This window comes from Leopardus geoffroyi, chromosome C3 (genome assembly GCF_018350155.1).
Source record: "Leopardus geoffroyi isolate Oge1 chromosome C3, O.geoffroyi_Oge1_pat1.0, whole genome shotgun sequence".
NCBI classification, from domain to species: Eukaryota; Metazoa; Chordata; class Mammalia; order Carnivora; family Felidae; genus Leopardus; species Leopardus geoffroyi.
This window is the reverse complement of record NC_059338.1, coordinates 99,850,495-99,870,214: the sequence shown is the minus strand read 5'-3', so window position 1 is coordinate 99,870,214 and position 19,720 is coordinate 99,850,495. Positions and strand designations below refer to the sequence as shown.

Sequence of the window (19,720 nt, the reverse complement as noted above, 5' to 3'; positions counted from 1 at the left end):
CAAACAGATGTGTTCCCATTTCCTGTTATTCTCCCATTGTCTTTCATTGGCAATTTCTGTGTGTATACCAAGCCAAATTGTGATGCTTACTTGGATGTGTAAGCATCAAAGCCCATTATCGTCCTTGGCCATACATGGCTGAACTTGAGAGTGCAATCTGACCCATGGTTTGATGTAGTTGGAAACCTTAAGGCTTCTTATCCCATGGCTGAATTATTAGTTTAATCTTTCTGGTGTTACCAGGGGAGGTGAGAGTTAGGGGGGAAAGTAGTGGAAATGAGCATTACCTGACATTTGTCTCCCCTTAACTTGCTTTTTGCCAAATCTTAGACACATAATATCCAAGATTTTAGTCAGTTCATGCACCAGCTAAATACTGCATCAAAATTACCTGAGATATATGCTAACATGCTGACTTCCTGACCCTACAGCAAACTCATAAAGTCAGACTTTCCAGTATTGGGACCCCAGAATCTACATATTTTTAAGCTTTGGATTAACAATCATGTTTGGGATTCACCAAGAAGATTCCCTTTCATCCAAAGCATTCTTAAAGTGTGTAAACCTGGCTCAGGTTATCGCTAATCGGAATCTTTCACGTGGCTCGATTTTGATCTACAGCAGAGGTACAGTACCACAGTAGAAGTAGATCATTAGATCTTTCCAGTTTGTTCCAGAACTAATGTCAACTCCTGGAGAAGGCACAGGGCTAAATGGAAAATGGAGGAACCCATCATTGAGCAATTGTTACATGGTAGTTACATAGTCTGTGAAGTGTTTTCCATGTGTAACATGGGGAAAAAGCTATTTGTAATTTATAATTCTCTTCTACCTTCTAAAGAAGATACACCCCAGTGACTGGAGGCTTCCTTGTGGACTGAAAAGAATGATTCCTGAGGAGTGATGTTTGGAGGAAATGGATAAGAGTTAAATTGAGCTGCATGATAAAGGGAGTAAAAGGGAGTGAGATGGGAGCATTAGGTGCAGGAAGGGAGAGACAAACCTGGAAAACCAGGCCCTGGAGGACAAGGAGAGAAGAGATTTGAAAGTGAGAACTGGTCTGTGTATGATCAGAGGGATGCTCTAACAAATAGAACTCAAGATGTAGTGGCTTAAATGAGATGGCATATTTTGCTAGCATTTAATAGTTCAAAGATAAATAGTTGGGAACTTCTAAACTTCTAAAGATGTTTGCCAGTATTCGTTAAACCACAGGAAATGGAAAAGAGTGCAAGACAAGCAACTTTAACTCTGAGAAGATGACAGGACAATTGGAAGCATCATTGTTCATACCCCATGGGCCTGAGTTGGTTACTTGGTAACACCTGAATGAAGAGAAACTAAAATATGTCATCTCTAGCTGGGTTTCCATGTTCTCAGCTAAAACCTGGAAGCTTCTGTTGCTAAAAGGAAGAAGGGATATATTGATATAGTGCTACAATTAGCAGTCCTGCCCACTTGGCAAGAGATAGCTAATTCCAAGTTTCAGCTTGAAATGGTATATATCCTGTGCTGTGTGAACGCCCACCTCTAACTTTCCCTCAATGTATTTAGTAAAATACACATTGTTCACTAGTGTTTTGGAGTGGTTCCTTTCTAGTTAATGTAAGCAGCCAAGTTCTGCTTCAAAGTTGGCACGCTGGGGGGAAAACAACAGCTCCACCCAGGGATAGCAACAAATGAGTTGCAAATGTATTATCCTGTTACATCTTCACAACAAGCCCTATTAAGGACCCATCACCATCTTCTTATTAAAAGATGAAATGGAGGCTCAAAATGTAAACAACAACCAGTAGCCACACACCTAGGAAGTGAAAACATTGGGATTCCAGCCAAAGAGTGCCTGATTCCAAAGCCCTTGTTCTATAGCCTGGTGCCTAGTTCATGCTCTGCATATTCTACCTCCTGTCCTAAGGAAAGGAGCCTCATTGGGCCCAAGTATGTGGGTTATTTCAAACTACCACTTTGTACATCTGTTCTCCCCCTCCCCCTCCCCCCCCCCCCATGTAACCAAACCTTCTATAAAGCAAACCCCAAACCACCTTAAGCAAATGGTTTTAGATAGGATAAAGACCCATTATTTAGTCTGGAAACTCAACCTTTTGAAATGCCCTCCCTCCCCCTGCAGTGATTTGACAATTAACCTTTAAAACATTTTAATTTAGCAATGTTATAGGGTAGAAATTTTTCCAGTATCTTTTCAGAGATAATAAAATGTGATATCACAGTGATGTGTTGAATTGGTTTCCATAGATAATTAAGAGACACACGTATCATGTCAAAGAGATAAGAAAAATCTAAGGTTTCCATGACTTGCTTTTTCCATTAGCTAAAGAACTACTTTTAAAATAATGAGCATACTTCCTAGTGTGAATAACTTTGTCTCCAGGTTAACATCCTGCCCAAAAGGGCATAGTATTTCTCCTGACAAATCCAGGGTTCTCCTGCCCATTAAAAACTAGCCATTCCACAAGAAGGCAGACTTGTCTTTCCACTGATGTACACGTATCTTCTATGCACTATTTCCTTTGGTAAATGGAATGTGGATATTTAATCAAAAGCTAGCTCCAAAAGGCACAGACCAAGACTCCATAAGGATTTAGAATTATACTCAGTGTGCTGATTCTCAACACAGAATTCTGAAAAAAATCTATCCTAACAATTCCTTGCTAAAAAACAGGAAACAATCTCACCAGGGTCAGGAATTAAGGTTGCAGAAGAAATTATGAGGAACTCTGATTGAAAACTTCCCTCTCAGCTTTGTTTGAAAGTTTTTATGTTTCTCAAAAGACAGATGATTTATTTATGTGGTGTCTGCATCAGCATCACTCTCCTGAGGTCTATGAACACTAATCTCCAAAGGGGGTCCTTAAAGATATTTTCATGGTTAACGTTGGGAATTGCATATTCTATCACACTGTTTGAGATATACAATATACATCAACATATCAAAGCTCTACAAAAAAAGTCCCTTAATACTCATCTTTAATATAATGTTTCTAAATCTTGTTTGACCATAGAATCATGAGAAAAAAATATTAGAATATCCTACTTGCACTCCCAACTTACCATACATTTTCCACTTAGCAATTAAAATTCTCTTTTTTAAAGTATAAATCAAATATGTGTTATGTAATCTTTTATGTCACCCTCTCTTAGCTCAAAAGTCTCCAATAGCTTCACATCAACTCAGCATGGAAATCACAGCTCTGACCAAGGTCCAGAAAGTCCTACGTGATCTGATCCCTCATTTCTATCAATATCTGTCTCACATATGCCTCCCCGAGCCACACTGACTGCCTTGCCATGTCTGGAATACATCAAGCACTCTTTTTCCTTAGAACTCTTCCCACTGCTATTCTTTTGCCTGGACCATTCTTCCTCCAGATATCTCTGTGCCTTTCTCATGGACCCTATTCTGATATGCATTCAGGTATCACTTTATCAGAAAGTTTTTACCATTTACAAAAAGCATCATTTCTAAAATAACAAGCTGCTTCTCTATTTGTTAGCTCCTTACCTTATTTTTCTTCAGAGTACTATTTACTACATGATATTATAGAAATACCACTTTATTAGCTTATTTCTCATCACCTTTACTAGAGTGTAAACTGTGTGAGCGGAGATCTTTTCTGTTTTGTTTGCCTCTTTATCCCCAATAACTATCACTGACATATAGCAGGTACTTAATAAATAAACACTGAATGAATGAATGAATGAATGAATGAATATCTTGCAGGACCAGCATCATCCCATGAAAAACAATCAGGAATTATAATGCCAAAACAACAAGTAGATTTGATTAATTAAAACAATCAACTAAATTCAGAGAAGCAGGAAAGGAAAAACATAAATCCAGTGATTTGGTTGATAAAACCAATCCAGAAAAAAAATGAACTAAATTTTCTTACTATATGAAGTAAAACCAGAATCATTCCACAAAAATAGCTTTAATCTCTATTTGCTGAAATATATGAGGTTCTAATTCCTCAGAGGAGTTGTTTTCCTACTTCTTTTACAGATGGGAATTTTTCTGCTCACAAAACTAACCTAAAGTTGTATGAATTATAATCTGGCTTGATCTCCACTGGAGAATATTCAAAGATTCCATGACCTTCAGTGAGAAAAAATGCAAAGTACTTTTCTGGCACCTGAATTCTACTAAGTAGGTAAAATATTGAATTTGGTTACTTTGCAATTCCAGAGGTCTTGCATCAAGAAATCAAGAAACCTTGCATCATGTGGACCAGTTTCACATTTTTTGAATTATGATTCTAATGACCTTATTGTGAACTTAGAGTTCAACTATTATAACCCTTGGAAAATCAGAGAAAAGCAATTAAATAGAGATGTGTTTCCTTGAATATGTCACAAATTGATAATGCAATATTATTTCCAACCATCATTAACATCATAAAAAGTTATTGCCTTAACTTCTTTAAAAGAGTCACTCACTCTTACTGAAGAATTACCTTCTTGAAAGACAAAATAAAGAAACCAGTATTGAAAGTTACTACTAAATTCCTCCCACAGAAAGCTTTAATTTCTAGCTGCCACTAAAAAAGAAAAATGATTACTGTACTCTCTTCCTTGCTTGGTAATAGATTAGAAGTTGCTCTTTCAAAGACAAGCTTAGGAAAATTTGATGAAGAGGCTCATTTTTCATAATTATGTCGACTGTACATAGTGAACAAGAAAGAGGGAAAAACTCTTACGTGGGAGAATGGCATCACCAGCAGAGGCCTAGGTATGAATGAGTGCCTTGGATGGACTTGAATCCTGTCCTATCTAAGGACAGGAAAATAAAAAAGGTTAAGAGGAAACATAATGAAGCAACAGGATGTTAATTTAGAAGTTTCAACTGATGCGCAGAGAAAGGCTATAAAATAACAATGGCTGACAGTGGTCCAAGCCCTATTGTAAGAACTTGTCATACTTTAACTCTCACGGTAAAGACCTGAGGCAGGAACTTCTGTAAACCCTATTCTATAGATGAAGAAACTGAGGCACAGACGGGTTAAGTAACTTGCCCAATGTCTCACAGCTACTGTCATCGGTCTCAGATTACAATTTAAACCCAGACATTCTGATTTAGAGTGCAGGCCAAAAATGTTACATTGAAGACTGAGGTCGCTCAAAGGACTGACGAAGGCCAAAATTGAAAAATTGTAGCTGAAAGGTGGTTTTACAACACTAGGAACAAGATCTTATCCACAAAAGGTGATTGAAGAGAATACCAGGGATGAGGAGAACAAAGCCAAGAGAAATAGAGATAAAATTAAATTTCCTTACAACTTGCAACCCATTGATAAATACCTAAGACAAGCAGAATGGGACATTCCTCAAGGAACCCACTGCTGCCTTAATGTTAATGCCTTGCTGTAGACTAAAAACAACCTTAGCATGACAATAGCCAGACATCCAGGATCCTGTTAGTCATCTTTAACACACAGAAATCCCCTTAGAGACTTCCTGTTGTTTCTACCCTTACCACCCCTCACCAACTTAAAAATAACACTCGGAAACATCTCAAGAGTGCATTTTTGACCATTGTGCTCAATGACCCTGCATCACCAACAGAGCACAGGTGAGAAAGAGGATTTTGTGAGGAAGTTTCTTTGGCAAAGTCAACCCTTTGAGCCCCAAACCCTCTTCCTTTAAGAAAGAGTGGCAGGTGGCTCCAGTCCCCTCAAAACAAGTCTAATGATTGAGAAAGGATTGGAGAAGGTGTTTCAACAAGACCACTCAGAAGATCTTCATTATTAGGGACACAGCAGACTGAGCAGGCTTTTGTCTCTGGAAATCTGGAAGTCAGCAGAGAGCTCAAGGGCTGCTTTGGAGTGGGGGCTATGGCAAGTTTCCACAGCTTGCCTAAAGTGACTATATTCTTAGGGTGAATCAAAGAATGTGTGATTATTTTTCTGTGAAACGGGATGGAAAGAGAACTGATCTGGAAAATACAGATATTTGTGTCTCTTTTATTCATGCTGTTTTCCTAGTACCTAGAGCAGTGCTTCTTCTGGTGACTAGAACAGATGTTCAATGAATATTTATCTGTATTTTGTAAATTATTATTTTATGTCATTGTAAAATAGTCATTAGAAAATTTCTTGTTTTATAAATTGTTATTTATATTTAACATAAATATGTTAAATGTGATATTTATTGAATATTAATAAATAAACATTTATTAATTATTAATAAATGTTAACTAACTAACCAATGAGAAAACACTGAGGAAGGAGTGGTCAGCCAAAGGAGAGCCACTGCTACATCACAGGAGACCCAGCTAACGATCCAGCAAGACCCTTCCAAAATACCCACTCAATTTCTTATGCAGAAAAAAACCCAGCACTCTATAATAGAGTTTACCTTGAAGGTTCCTTGTACATGAAGACAATTGTGGGCATCATGTATTCTTTTCCACTAATTCCACTGCCTGTCCAGTTTTATCGTCATTCCACTCCCACCGTCTCCCTTGCGGGAAGAGACCTGAAGAAGGAGGCAGAGATGTGCTGGTCGTTTTCCCCAGTGCCCATGGCAGGCTGGGAGAGGAGCGGGAGGAGAGGTTTAATATCACATCATCGTCCAGGGTTTGATTCCCTTTAGAGCCTCTGACTCCAATTTCTGCACTGAAATTGCCTTTGCATTTAGTGTGACAGCAGGGCAGAAGCAGAAATTATGGATCATGATGGTGGCAGGCTGGAGCTTCCATCCTTGTTCAGTGATGTCATCACCATCCTTATTCAGTGCTGTCACACTGACATCAGTAGCTTGAGATCAGTCTTGGTGGGAGAGTTTATACCATGGAAATTGCCAGACACTACAGATTAGCAACTCTGCCTCTCTCCCCAACCAAAAGCTAGATATTAAACATTTAGCAGCATTCTCCCTGTACCACTAGGTGCATATCGTTTCACAGACAGTACAGTTACATTTTGCTAAGGTACTGATCAACCCAGTCTTCAAACATGTTAGAGAATAGAAAGATGAAAGATTCCCAAAATCATTCTGTGAAGACAGCGACCAAGACAGCAAAGCCAGACAGAGTAGGGAAAGGAAACCCATTTCTCTCATTTCTCTGCAAAATATCCCAAACTAAATATTAATAATTTTAATTCAATAATACATAAAAAGTGACAATACTCAATAACTTGGGTACATCTCAGGAATGCACAGCTTGGTTTAGTGTTATAAAATCTGGAAACGTAATTTACCACATTAACAGATTAAAGGAGAAAAGCCAAAGGACCTTTTTCATATACTGAGAAAAAAGTTAATAAAACCCTCAGTAGGGGCACCTGGGTGGCTCAGTTGCTTAAGTGTCTGACTCTTGATCTCGGCTCAGGTCATGATCTCGTGGTTCGTGGGTTCAAGACAGCATGGAGCCTGCTTGGGATTCTGTCTCTCCCTCTCTCTTTCTCAAAATAAATAAACAAAAACTTTAAAAAAATAAAATAAAACCTCAGTAAATTACAACATAAAGGGTATCTAAAGAACAGCAACACACCTTACAGTAAAGATCACACTAGGGCACCTGGATGGGTTAAGCGGCTGACTCTTGTTTCAGTTCAGGTCATGATCCCAGGGTCGTGGGATTGAGCCCTGCTTTGGGCTCTGTGCTGGGCACAGAGCCTGCTTGAGATTCTCTCTCCCTCCTTCTCCCTTTACCCCTCCCCCTCGAGCACACACTCTCACACTCCCTCTCTCTCTCTCTCTCCCTCTCTCTCTAACAAGAAAAAAGAGAGTGATCTCAGCCACCACCAAATATCCAAACTTGTTTTGAAGCTATAGCCATTCTGTCATGGTAGAGGGACAGAAAAATTAATCAATGAAATATAGATGGCAAGATACATCCACATGTATGTATGTGGAACTTTGATATGTAAAAAAGGTTAGCACACCAAATCATTTGGGGGCAAGTCTTTTAAACAAATGGAGTTGGAAGAAGGCTATACATAAGGCTTATACCATACCAAAAATCAATTGCCTCCATACTTTGGAAATTAGTTGGTTTTGTCTTGTAAAGTGGAACATATGCATAGACTATGATCCAGCAATTCTCTTCCTAAGAGAAACTCCTGTATACCTACACCAGGAAACCTATACAGGAAACCTATACACAGATGTGTATGGTAACCCTGTTGCCTAGTAGTAAAGAAATAACAAACAAAACTGAAAGAAGAGATGAATAATAAATAATGTTATTTTGGTATGCTCATATAATAAAGTACTCTACACCAGTCAAAACAAATGAACAACATCTAGACACAAAGATGTGGGTGAATCTCAGGGCGCCTGGGTGGCTCAGTCGATCAGGTAACGATCTCGTGGTTCTGGGTTAGAGCCCTGCGTCAGCCTCTGTTCTGACAGCTCAGAGCCTGGAGCCTGCTTCAGATTCTGTGTCTCCCTCTCTCTCTGCCCCTCCTCTGCTTGTGCTCTGTCTCTCAAAAATAAATAAACATTGAAAACAAATTTTAAGGAAAGGTATGGATGAATCTCAACAATATAATTTTAAGTGAAAAGATAAGCTGCAGAAGTTTAAATGCAGTCTGATATTTTCATTTCATAAACTTAAAAATGACTAAAAACGTTTGGTGAACAGATATAATGGAAATGTGCTCTAAGGAAAGAGGGAGAATGATCAGCACACCTGGGAGAGGAGTTGCCATAAACAAGAGAAAGAAAGATGTATCAGAATCCGCTATTATCAGTGTTCTAGTTTCGGATTTCTGGGGGCGGTTTCCTAAGGGTCACCCTAGAGGGAGGCTTAAAAAGTCACCTTGAATGAGCAATAAAGAGAGCTGGTCCTAAATCAACAATCATATTCATCCAATTCTATGATTCTGAGACCCAATTAAAATAACCCCATTCAATTTGTTACAGGAGGGAGCCACTGAGGCAGAGAGAGGTCTCGGAGCTTGATAAACAAGTGGTGGAGGCAAGATTTTTACTCCAGGTGGTCTGACCCCAGAGCCCATGATCTCAGGCATACGCTCCAAAAAGGGTGGAATTGTTTCCTATTCACAGTAGTATCGGCACCAAGTGGAATATGCATGTATGAAAGAGAAAAGTAAAGAAATATAATAGACAGTATGAATAGTAGCAGCAAGAGCAGCATATACTGTACATAGGCACATATATTAGACATGCACTGAGAAAGCCCTGTATCATAACTACTAGACTCCAAGTAAACACAGAGGGCAACAAAGAACCTAGGTACCTCACAAGAAAGAGGGAGACTTAAGATCTGAGCATCACAAGGTTTGGGACAAAAAGAATGACATAGAAGACTCTGGGAACCAGGAATAGGACTGACAGCCAGCCACTCCTGACAACCAACATGTTAACAATCCCTAGAATGAAACAATTGGTGGTTAATATAAAAGCTGCAACTGGAGCACCTGGGTGGCTCCGTCGGTTAAGCGTCTGACTTCAGCTCAGGTCATAATCTTGCGGTTTGTGAGTTTGAGCCCCGCGTCGGGCTCTGTGCTGACAGCTCAGAGTCTGGAACCTGCATCAGATTCTGTGTCTCCATCTCTCTCTCTGCTCCTCCTCTGCTCGTGCTCTCTCTCTCTCTCTGTCTCTCAAAAATAAATAAACAAATGAAAGTTTTTTGAAAGCTACAACTGCATAATGTAAATTATCCATCTAGGTCATATCTATGACTCAAATGTCAGCTGGAGTCAGCCTGTACTCCAATATTTAATTAAATTGTTATAAAATGCTAGATTCTTCCTCCCACCACACACACAAAATTCAAAGGGGTTCTTGACAGCTCACATTTCCTCCGATGCCCACATTCTGTATTTCTGAGCCCTTGAGCTCTCAGACTCACTCACATCCCACTTCCCATGACTGCTCCCTTCTCTCCTGTCTCCGCTAACCCACATGCAGAGCATACCTCCTTTTATATTATTTCTTCCAAAACTGCTCTCATAAGGCATACTTTAGCACAACAACCAATTTAAATTTTAATATTAACCATTCTCATTTAAAAGTCCTGTACTGTCATGCCACCAGGCGTTCCTCAATGACCATCCTTCCAGAGTCTGGCCAGTGACTGTGTGCATCCTCACATTCTTGTCTTCTTCTACTACTCTCTAATTTCTTCCTTGGCACAGATTCAGCTTCATGTTAACCCTTCACAGAATATCTTAGCTTTCTCCTCCTCTGTTTTTAAAGGCGACACCCAAACTCTGTCAAAACATTACATCAAGGTATTTTTCTAAACAAGGACAATCACTTTCTTAAGGTTTACCTTTGTACCATGTTTTTTTTTTAATTTTTTAATCTTTAATTTTGAGAGAGAGAGACAGCATGTGAGCAGGGGAGGAGCAGAGAGAGAGGGAGACACAGAATCCGAAGCAGGCTCCAGGCTCTGAGCGGTCAGCACAGAGCCTGATGTGGGGCTCAAACTCATGAACTGTGAGATCATGACCCGAGCCGAAGTCTGACACTCAACTGACTGAGCCACCCAGGCGCCCCTGTACCATCTAATAATTGTATATTGAGCAGTAAACAGATGTTAACAAGAGCTCCTGGTGCCTCTCTATGGCTTCCTTGGATCCTCAGATCCTCCCCAGACCTCCTGCCCACAATCCAGCACAGATAACATGCAGCACAGCAGAGAACCTTGATCCAGACTTATCAACATCTAAAAAAAATATTAGGGTGGGGTCTAGGGGGGCGTTAAATGGGGGATAGGCATTAGGGAGGGCACATCTCAGGATGAGCACTGGATGTCATATGTAAGAGATGAATCACTGGATTCTATTCCTGAAGCCAAGACTACACTATATGTTAACTAACTTGAATATAAATAAAAATAAATAAATATTCAACAAAAATTTTTTTTTATTTTTTTTTAATGTTTATTTATTTTTGAGAGAGAGAGGTAGACAGAGTGTGAACAGGGAGGGGCAGAGAGAGAGGGAGACACAGAGTCTGAAATAGGCTCCAGGCTCCAAGCTGTCAGCACAGAACCTGACGCAGGGCTCGAACCCATGACCCACAAGATCATGACCTGAGCCGAAGTCGAATGCTTAACCTTCTGAGCCACCCAGGTGCCCCTATACAAAAAAATTTTTTTAAATAAAAAATATTTTTAATATCACCCTACTACATGTTTATGTAAAAAGACAATGATAAACATATATATTGATGATAGATGATAGATAGATCGATAGATAGATAGAATGGTCCATTTTGACATCCTAACATTCTTTGCCTCTTCCTGTGGTTGAAAAACCCAATTTTCTTTTAAAAGCCTATCATCCATTACTTTAAGTGCTCCTAGATGGTTCATTCAGGGGACTAAGGATAGACATGTGACCCAAATTAAGCAACTCAGACTCTGACTTCTACTAATTGGAATTGCTAAAATGAGATTTTGCATGGGATATGCTTACACTAAAAATTGGTTGTTTATTGGAAGTTCACATTTAACTGTGTGTCCAATATTCTACTTGCTACATCTGGCAACCCTCTCAGTAATTGAAGTCATAACTTCTTGACACAGACAGAAGCCTGTCTGAGTCTGGTCACTCTTCTGTTGATTACTTTTTGTCTCCAAGATTTGCTGTCACCATCCAGGCTCTGTACTGCTTCAAATGTAGTTATTTAGCTGTTCCTCCAATTCTTTAACTACCCCTTCTCCTAGATCCTTCCACTATATTTCTTTGGGGTTTTTTTCTTTTGTTTGTTGTTTTGTGTCAGATATCTAGAGTTGTTTTTTTTGTCATTTGTAACAACAACAACAAAATTCGTAGTTGAAATATCACAGCAGAGACACAACTGGCAGCCTCATGCTGGAAACAGCCAGGTTTTTTTGGCCCACACAGTCTTTAAAACTGAATTTATTGCCACTAAGATCTAAGATCGAAATATTTACTTAAAAAATTGACCCTTCTGACTTCTCCAAAACCACAGATCTGGCAAGATGGGACTGCAATCCCACTTGGTAACAACTGATCATCTAGATTAGAGGAGCTGCCCCCCTTTGACAGAACATGCACTTATTTATTTATATTATCTGTCATGCTCTGTGTTTGAGTATGTGATCTATGGTGCATATAGTGCCTACGTGCTCCCTGGTTCTTTACTGCTTGCCTGATTCAGTTCAGTTTAACTCAATAAATCTTTTCTCAACACCTAAAGTAGTTGGCACTGAGGAGAATGAAATAAGATATGGCCCACACCATCAAAGAGCCTCTTAGTCTAATTGTGGCAGATACTTCAAAGGAGAATTTCATATGTAATATGCTGAGAGAAATAATGGAGGTAGGTACAGGACAGTATGAAAACCAACAAAGATCATTTCATTCAACCTGGGTTAACTGGTAGGTTCTAGAGAATATGAAGCCTGACTGAGTTTAGGATAAGGGACAAAAGAATTCCTTACAGGTGAGCAGGTTACATAAAGGGAAGAAGGCACGAAACAGTAGACGGAGTGCAAATAAGTACAAGGTTGAGAGAGAATCCCAAGCAGGCTCCGAGTTGCCAGCACAGAATCTGACGGGGGTGCTGAATCCACTAAATGAAACAGTTGAGATCGCAACCTGAGCCAAAAGCAAGAGTCCAATGCTTAACTGACTGAGCCACCCAAGTGCCCCTGAACGATTATTTTTAATATGTGGTCAGACTTATTCTACCTTCTCTCATCATTGACACCAACAGAATCAAAAGCAGCTAGTGAGGTGCTAACACCTGAGGATTAATCCAGTGATTCTGGTCACAACACATTCCAGGAGGGATTTGGGTGATAAATGGTTCATTCTTCCTTTTGTGATTTGGATAACAAATGGAATAGGAGAAGGGTACTGATTCTGATGGCCATTCCCTCAGCACATTCCTGGCTTTTTTTCTGAGCAAAGGATGCCACAATGGAAGATGCAGGAATATCCACTGTGAAATGTGATACAAGGGGCTTGGGGTTGCAGTCATGGAATTGGGTTTCACTTCTTCTTGCTTGTTTCCTCATTGTTAGGTCAGGATCCTGAACTCAGAGATAACCTTATCAAGGGGCCTGGTAACTTTCTTGGAGATTTCATCTTGTTCTCATCCTCATTTTCAAAGCTGGCAACATTGTTTTTCTCTCTGTACCCACAGCACACCTCACGTAGACCCACCCAGAGTGAGTTCCTTTGGCAAACCTAGATGGGTGTAAGAGATGCAGCTGTTCTCATGCAGATGTCTCAGGACATCAGGATCAACTCTCTGAACTGTACTGACACAGATGTATCCACAGACCTGTTCTTTTGATGGTTTTTCTGGGTACCAGTGATGTTGTATTTTTCTTGAAGTTTAAGGGTCAATTTCAAACCTCTCAACTGCCCCTTTTTTCAATTTACCATGTTTTCGAACTAGCCTTGTGAGAAAGAAGACAACAACCACAATCTTGTTAATCTCTCCTGCCTCCGCTGCCCTGGGGCCAGAGTTGGCTGTGGACGACTCCGGAAAGGTAACCCAGGACATCCCCTCTGTGCTGCTATCTAGTCCAGAGAGCAGGTGGCTCCCGCATCGTCTAAATAGTTCTCTTTAAATTGTAAGACTTATTGGGGTGCCTGAGTGGCTCAGTTGTTTAGCTTCTGACTTCAGCCTCAGGTCATATCACATTTTGTGAGTTCGAGACCCACATCGGGGCAGAGCCTGGAGCCTGCTTCAGAGTCTGTATCTCCCTCTCTGTTTGCTCCTCCACCACTCACACTGTCTCTCTCTTTCAAAAAATGAATAAACATTTTTAAAAAATTTTTAATAAATTATAAGGCTTATCAAGTGTTAAGCTGGGAGTTATTTTGTTGTGTTATTTATAAGGTATCTTGAGGAGAGAACCAAAAGACATATTAGCACTTCACTGGAAATTATCTATCCACTACCCTATTACCTATTTATACCCAATCTTGTTCCAGAAACGATAGAATGTGACTTCCAAAATTACTACTTAGATAGCGTAAATAAAAACAGATCAAAAGGAAGAAACAACGGACATAAAACACGACTAGAGATGATTGTAAAATGTACATCGTAAAGATCCATATGATTGCTACAACTAAATCACAAATTTGGCTCAGAGCATTCTACCAAGTTTACTGGCAAATGGAAATCTGATCAGTTCCTCAATGCACAGGGTTTATAACATAGAAACAGCAATTTATCAGGATGGATACATGATTATTGTCCTAAGATCAGACAGGATGGGCTTACTAATGTTCTTATATTTTACCTCAATATAGGCTGATGATCACAGTAGAGAATAATTTAATAAAGGCAATTCTGCAAAGAGGAAATACCCCCTGTGACTTCCTCTCCTTATTTACCTACTCACTGTAATCAGCATGACTAGCTAAGAATTACAGTATACACAGCATGCAGCAGCCCCTTATTTTTTTCCAAATTATCATTTCATTGTGCATGCAATGTATTTCTAAACATCAAGCACAAAACCAAAAAAATCCTGTATCTTTAACAATGTCATTTAGGAAAGAACCACCAAGAATCTTGACTACTAATATAGGCTTTTTTTGCTGCTGTATAAGGAAAATTATGATCTTTACCACTTAAAGACTCAGAAATATTCTATCTTATTTCCATTTGCATGAAGTCTCTGGAGTTCGGCACTGCATCAGCTACAGCATTTAAAATCTCCTCTGGTTTTTTTAATTATTTATGACAAAGATGGTTAGAGTATACCGTTTGACAAAGCCATGATGACAAGCAAATAACAGTGTTTTTAAAAAGGAAAATGTGGAATTTTGCTTTCTGGCACCTAACTGTTTCGCCTTATAAACATAAGGTTAAAAAGAGAATAGCTTAGTCTTAAATCAACAATGGGGTGGTGGGTGGAAATTTTAGAAGGGCATTAGTTGTGCAGTCGCTATATGCTAAGCACTGCACTAAAGGTTTCCACACAAATTTACCAAAGTGAGCATCCTGGCAAAAGCCCTGTGAAGAATCGGGGCTATCGTTCCTATTTTACAGATAAAGAAGCAGGGGCAGTAATGCTAAGGTCAGTAAACTTTTTCTATGAAGGGACAGAGAGTAATTATTTTAGACACTGTGGATCATTAAGTCGTTGTCACAACTACACAGCTCTGTTACTGCAATGTGAAAGGCACAGACCATACTTGAACGAATGAGTGTGGTGGTGTTCCAGTGGAACTGTTTCCACAGAAGAGATGGCAGATCCACAAAACAGGTCTTTGGGTCATAATTTGCACACCTCTGAAAGGAGGTGACATGACCTGCTCAAGATTGCTCAGGAAATTTCGACTGGAATTGAGATTTTTCTGCTGGGTGTTGTATGTGGGTGATGAATCTCTGAACTCTACATCTGACACCAATATTGCACTATATATTAACTAACTAAAATTTAAATTAAAAAATATCAGATGTTCTGCTTTGAAGCTTAATGTTTTCTCCACTCACCCATAGTTTCTTTAGTACCTAGACACCCATTTTTAAATAACTAGTTATTTGTGGACAACTTTTGATTAGTTGTTTTTAATCTGGCCAAAACAATATCCCAGTAAACTTGTTAGAAAAATGTTTTTAAATATTCATTCAATTATCTACTAATAGCTTTATGTACATGTTGACAAATACACTTCAAAAATGTTTTTGTTTAATTCAAAGTTGTCCTCTTTTTTAAAAATTTTAATGTTTATTTACTTTTGAGAAAGAGGAGAGAGAGTAAGCAGGGGAGGGGCAGAGAGAGAGAGGGAGACAGAGTCTGAGGCAGGTTCCAGGCTCGCGCTGCCGGCACAGAGCCCAATACGGGACACGGGACTCGACCTCACGAACTGTGGGATCATGATCTCAAAGTCGGATGCTTAACCAACTAAGCTACCCAGGCACCCCTCAGAGTTACCCTCTTTTCTTTATTATTGAAAATAAGAATGTTCTGAAGTCAATGATCAACTTCTACATTTAAAAAAATAGAAAAAGAAGAACAAATTAAACTGAAATCACACATAAGGAAGGAAACTATGAAGAGTAGAAATCAAAGAAATTGAAAACAGAAAGATCAACGCAGAATATCAGTAAAACCAAAATATGGTTGTAGAGAACAATAAAGTGGATAGACCTGTAGACCTCAGACAGGAGAGCTAGATATTTTTACCTTGGTATCACAAATGAAGAAACTGAGACTGAAAGTAGAGAATAAATGTTCTTGTAGTTATCTACCCATTAAGACAGCATCTTAACTCAGACCCAAGTGTATTGAGTCTAAATTCCATTTTATATTCATCAGCAGTAAATAGAATACATTGTGTACTGTGGGGTGTTTTGAACAGACGAGTTTTCTAATCTATTTTCCCTCACCCTTAAATGTATGATCAAGCACTAACAATGGAAGTACAATACGTTTAGCACCTGAAATTAGACACACTACCATATTACCACTCATCAGACAGTAACACTGTTAGCTTATTTCCAGAGTCACAGCATGTGGCTGTACAACAGAGAAATTCTAGTCAATAATACGCACACTGTGGTCTATGTGAGTGGCTTCCCTGTGGATATACATCAGGTTACCTTCGCTACCATACCTGGTGGCTGCTCTGGTTCAGTCATTAAATATTTACTGAGCATCTGCTATGTGCTAAGCTCTGGGATAGACTCTGAGGACACAAAGATTAGGAGGAATCTTAGAGTTTAGTGGGAAAAATGGGCAAAGGGACAGATAATTATAATATAGTGAGAGCAGAATGACACAGTAACTCTAACAAGAGACTTCTAACTCAGAGAAAGAAATGAATGTCAGGATTTGCCTCTATTCTCTTATAGAATTCTAATAATTCTATTAGAATTATTCTAATTCTCTTTGCTAGTGAATTAAGCTTCCTGCTCCCCAGAAATAGTGCTGCACTGACGGTCAAGGCAGGAATGGCCTTGTTCCTGGCTCCTTTATGGGAAGATTACGGTGGATTCTTAGAGGTGTTGGTTCGTTATAGATCTCTTAGGTAAGTTAATCTATACGGCTTACAAACCTGTGTCTGTGACTATGGCCTGTCTTTCTCTTTAATGTCAAAGTTATTAGAGTAACAGACTCTCCCCATCAGTGACAAAGCTGAGAAGAAACACAGGAAACGGATTGGATGGAGAAACCCTCTGCCAGAGCTGCAAATCCCTTGAGTGGAAAAGCCATGAGCGTCTTGATCATGACTATATCCCCCTCCCACCCACATGCTGTGCATGTGCTAGAGCTGGACTGTGCTTGACTCTCAAATGTATAAATGGATGACTGAATGATAGATGCATGAAAATATTAGCCAGGGAATGCGGATGTTTCAGTAGACAGGAAAGTATGTTCCAAGAAGACTGAACGGCATATGCAAAAGCATATGAAGAAAAAAAAGCAAGAGAGAGTATCAGAAGTTCCGGGACCTGAAAATTTTACATGAGACTAGTAAGAGTTGAGTATGAAAAGGTTAATAAGATGTGAAAGCTAAAAGTGTAATTCTGAGTCAAATCACTGGTCTACTCAATCATTTAGCACCATGACTTGTTGAATAAACTGGCTCCCTTTCCATGGATTGGGTAAGCATTCACTAGCATGTCATAATATCTAGTTAATAAAACATTACACCACCTCCTGTGTGTCAAGCTGCATTTATGGGGTATCGATAAACAAATCTACCATTGTGAGTAGAAGCACACAGATTCAAAACACATAATGTATTCGTAATTTTCCCCAATCTTAGTTACTTTATCTGAGTTGTCATGGTTGGGAAGTTTGGACAATCATTCTGTAATTTAAAAATACTTTTAATCAATCTGAAAATTAACATTTTCTTCCTTGTGCTTGCAGCAATAACTTCTGAGAACTTTATTTCAATTAGAAATGCCCAATTATAATGAATGCCTCTAATGAAGATGTAAAAAGACATGAATGAAAGCAAAGAAATGAGAACACTGAAGAGATAGGTTCTAAAGGGCAACCATTATTCAGTTTCTTGTAATTGCCTTCAGAATTCACCATCTCCCTTAAAAGAAGAAAATCTGAATTATATATAATGTATTAGTAACAATTATACTTTGGGAGTTTTTCCAGGTGGTTCACATAAATGGGTAAACAAGTGCATATGAGGGCATGTGTATCAATGTGAGTAGTTTAGGATAAACAATGTTAATTTTAAAGTATACTAGACAATAAAAGGTTAATCCTTACCTTGCTCTTAACTCTCTATTGTCTTGTTCAGATATACTTGCGAAAAAGTTGGAAGAAAATAAATTGCCAAGTGCCAACCTCTACTCATTTTAACCTATGGGCTCATATTTTAACTGTAAAAAAAAATTTAGATTTCTCTTAATTCTTAATGACTAGAACATTAATTCTGCCATCTCGGGTTCATGTGGCATGCATGTGGGAAAGTTTCCTGACCAGCTCTCAAGAAGCAAAAATTCAAGGGTTCTGGCTAGACTTGCAATCACACAAGTAGCATTAGAAGCGAAGCCTATTTGAATGAAATCTGTAAGCACAACATTTTCCCTCTGCAAATTGGCATCTGTCTAAGGATGGAACAGCACACTCAAACTGATGCTTGTGTAAGCAGATAGATTTAAGTCCACAGGCAGGGAAACTTTGACAAACTTGACTACTACTGATAATCCATTTCTGCTCTATTTTTGCCCATAAGGAAGTCTAAGGCTTGTAGGAAACTCCACAGGAAGTCTATATAATAAATATATGCCTACTGTTTGTCTACTATCTATTAAAGTTTTAATTCCATGATTTAATTTAATTTTCACATTTCTGTGAGTTAGATAGGTTGGTTTTATCATCTCGTTTTCCTGATAGGGAAAATGAGGATGACAAACTTGAACGATGACACAGCTAAGAAGAGAAGCCACCAGAATTTGAATCGAAGTCTAACCCCAAAGCCTCTGCTTTTTCTTCTCTCCCCACAAAGCACCAATCTTACATTAGCCTTTTAAAACATGCAATTAGTGGCTTGGGATGTGTAGGAACTTTACTCCTGGTGCTCATCTATCAGTATTTGTCTTTCCTTCAGAACAAAGGAGGTAGATACTTCATCATTATGAGGATAAGTCTGAAATAATCTACCCCTGTAGAAAAGTCTGTGTAAAGTACTCTGAATAGAAGAGACCAGAATGAATATACTCTGTTTACTATGTCTCACATTTAAATATTATTCTATAGACAAAAATTGATATCTGTGGTTATTAATATAATCACAGAGGCAGAGAACATTCTCTCACCCCCATCTTGAATGTGAGTCATTTCTACGGGACACTTTCTACAAGAATATTGCTATTGCTATAACAAATTAACCATAATCCCCTCCCATATTCCAATTGTGGAAAATCTTCCTTAACAAAATTCCATTTAAAAAAGAAATAAGGTACAGAATGAACCACAGATTTCCTCAAGGAAACTGGGGCAGGGGCAGGGCCAAGGATGAAACTGCTTCATGGATTTCTTTTTCTTTTCATCTTGTTTAGGTATTCAAACAACGCAAGAGCTATGGACTCTCAGAGACTACCACTGAAGGGGAGACTGCTTAATAAGAAGACGAAGAGGAAGGGAAAATGGTGCCTCTAAGTCGCCCGTTAATAATGCATCTGTCGGTAACCCTTCCCCACTACATCCCTGATCCGCCAGTAGCTGTTCCTCCTTATGGCCCTTCCCGGATACTTCACTTCTTATATATTTGGAAATGATTTCAAAGTGAGAGCTATATAAGTAAACATTTCC

General features: G+C 39.0%; 1 long non-coding RNA gene and 1 pseudogene across 1 annotated transcript in view; one reads left to right on the top strand and one right to left on the bottom strand.

Annotated features, from left to right (window-relative positions):
• The window catches only part of LOC123585590, a 203,085-nt gene extending 201,507 nt beyond the window's left edge, over nt 1–1,578 (top strand). Inside the window, exon 6 of the long non-coding RNA XR_006706300.1 lies at nt 432–1,578. This is a non-coding gene — a long non-coding RNA (uncharacterized LOC123585590). The remainder of the gene's footprint in view (nt 1–431) is intronic.
• An 11,112-nt stretch (nt 1,579–12,690) lies between these two features.
• On the bottom strand, nt 12,691–13,476 carry LOC123586622 (annotated as a pseudogene).
• Nucleotides 13,477–19,720: the final 6,244 nt, after the last annotated feature.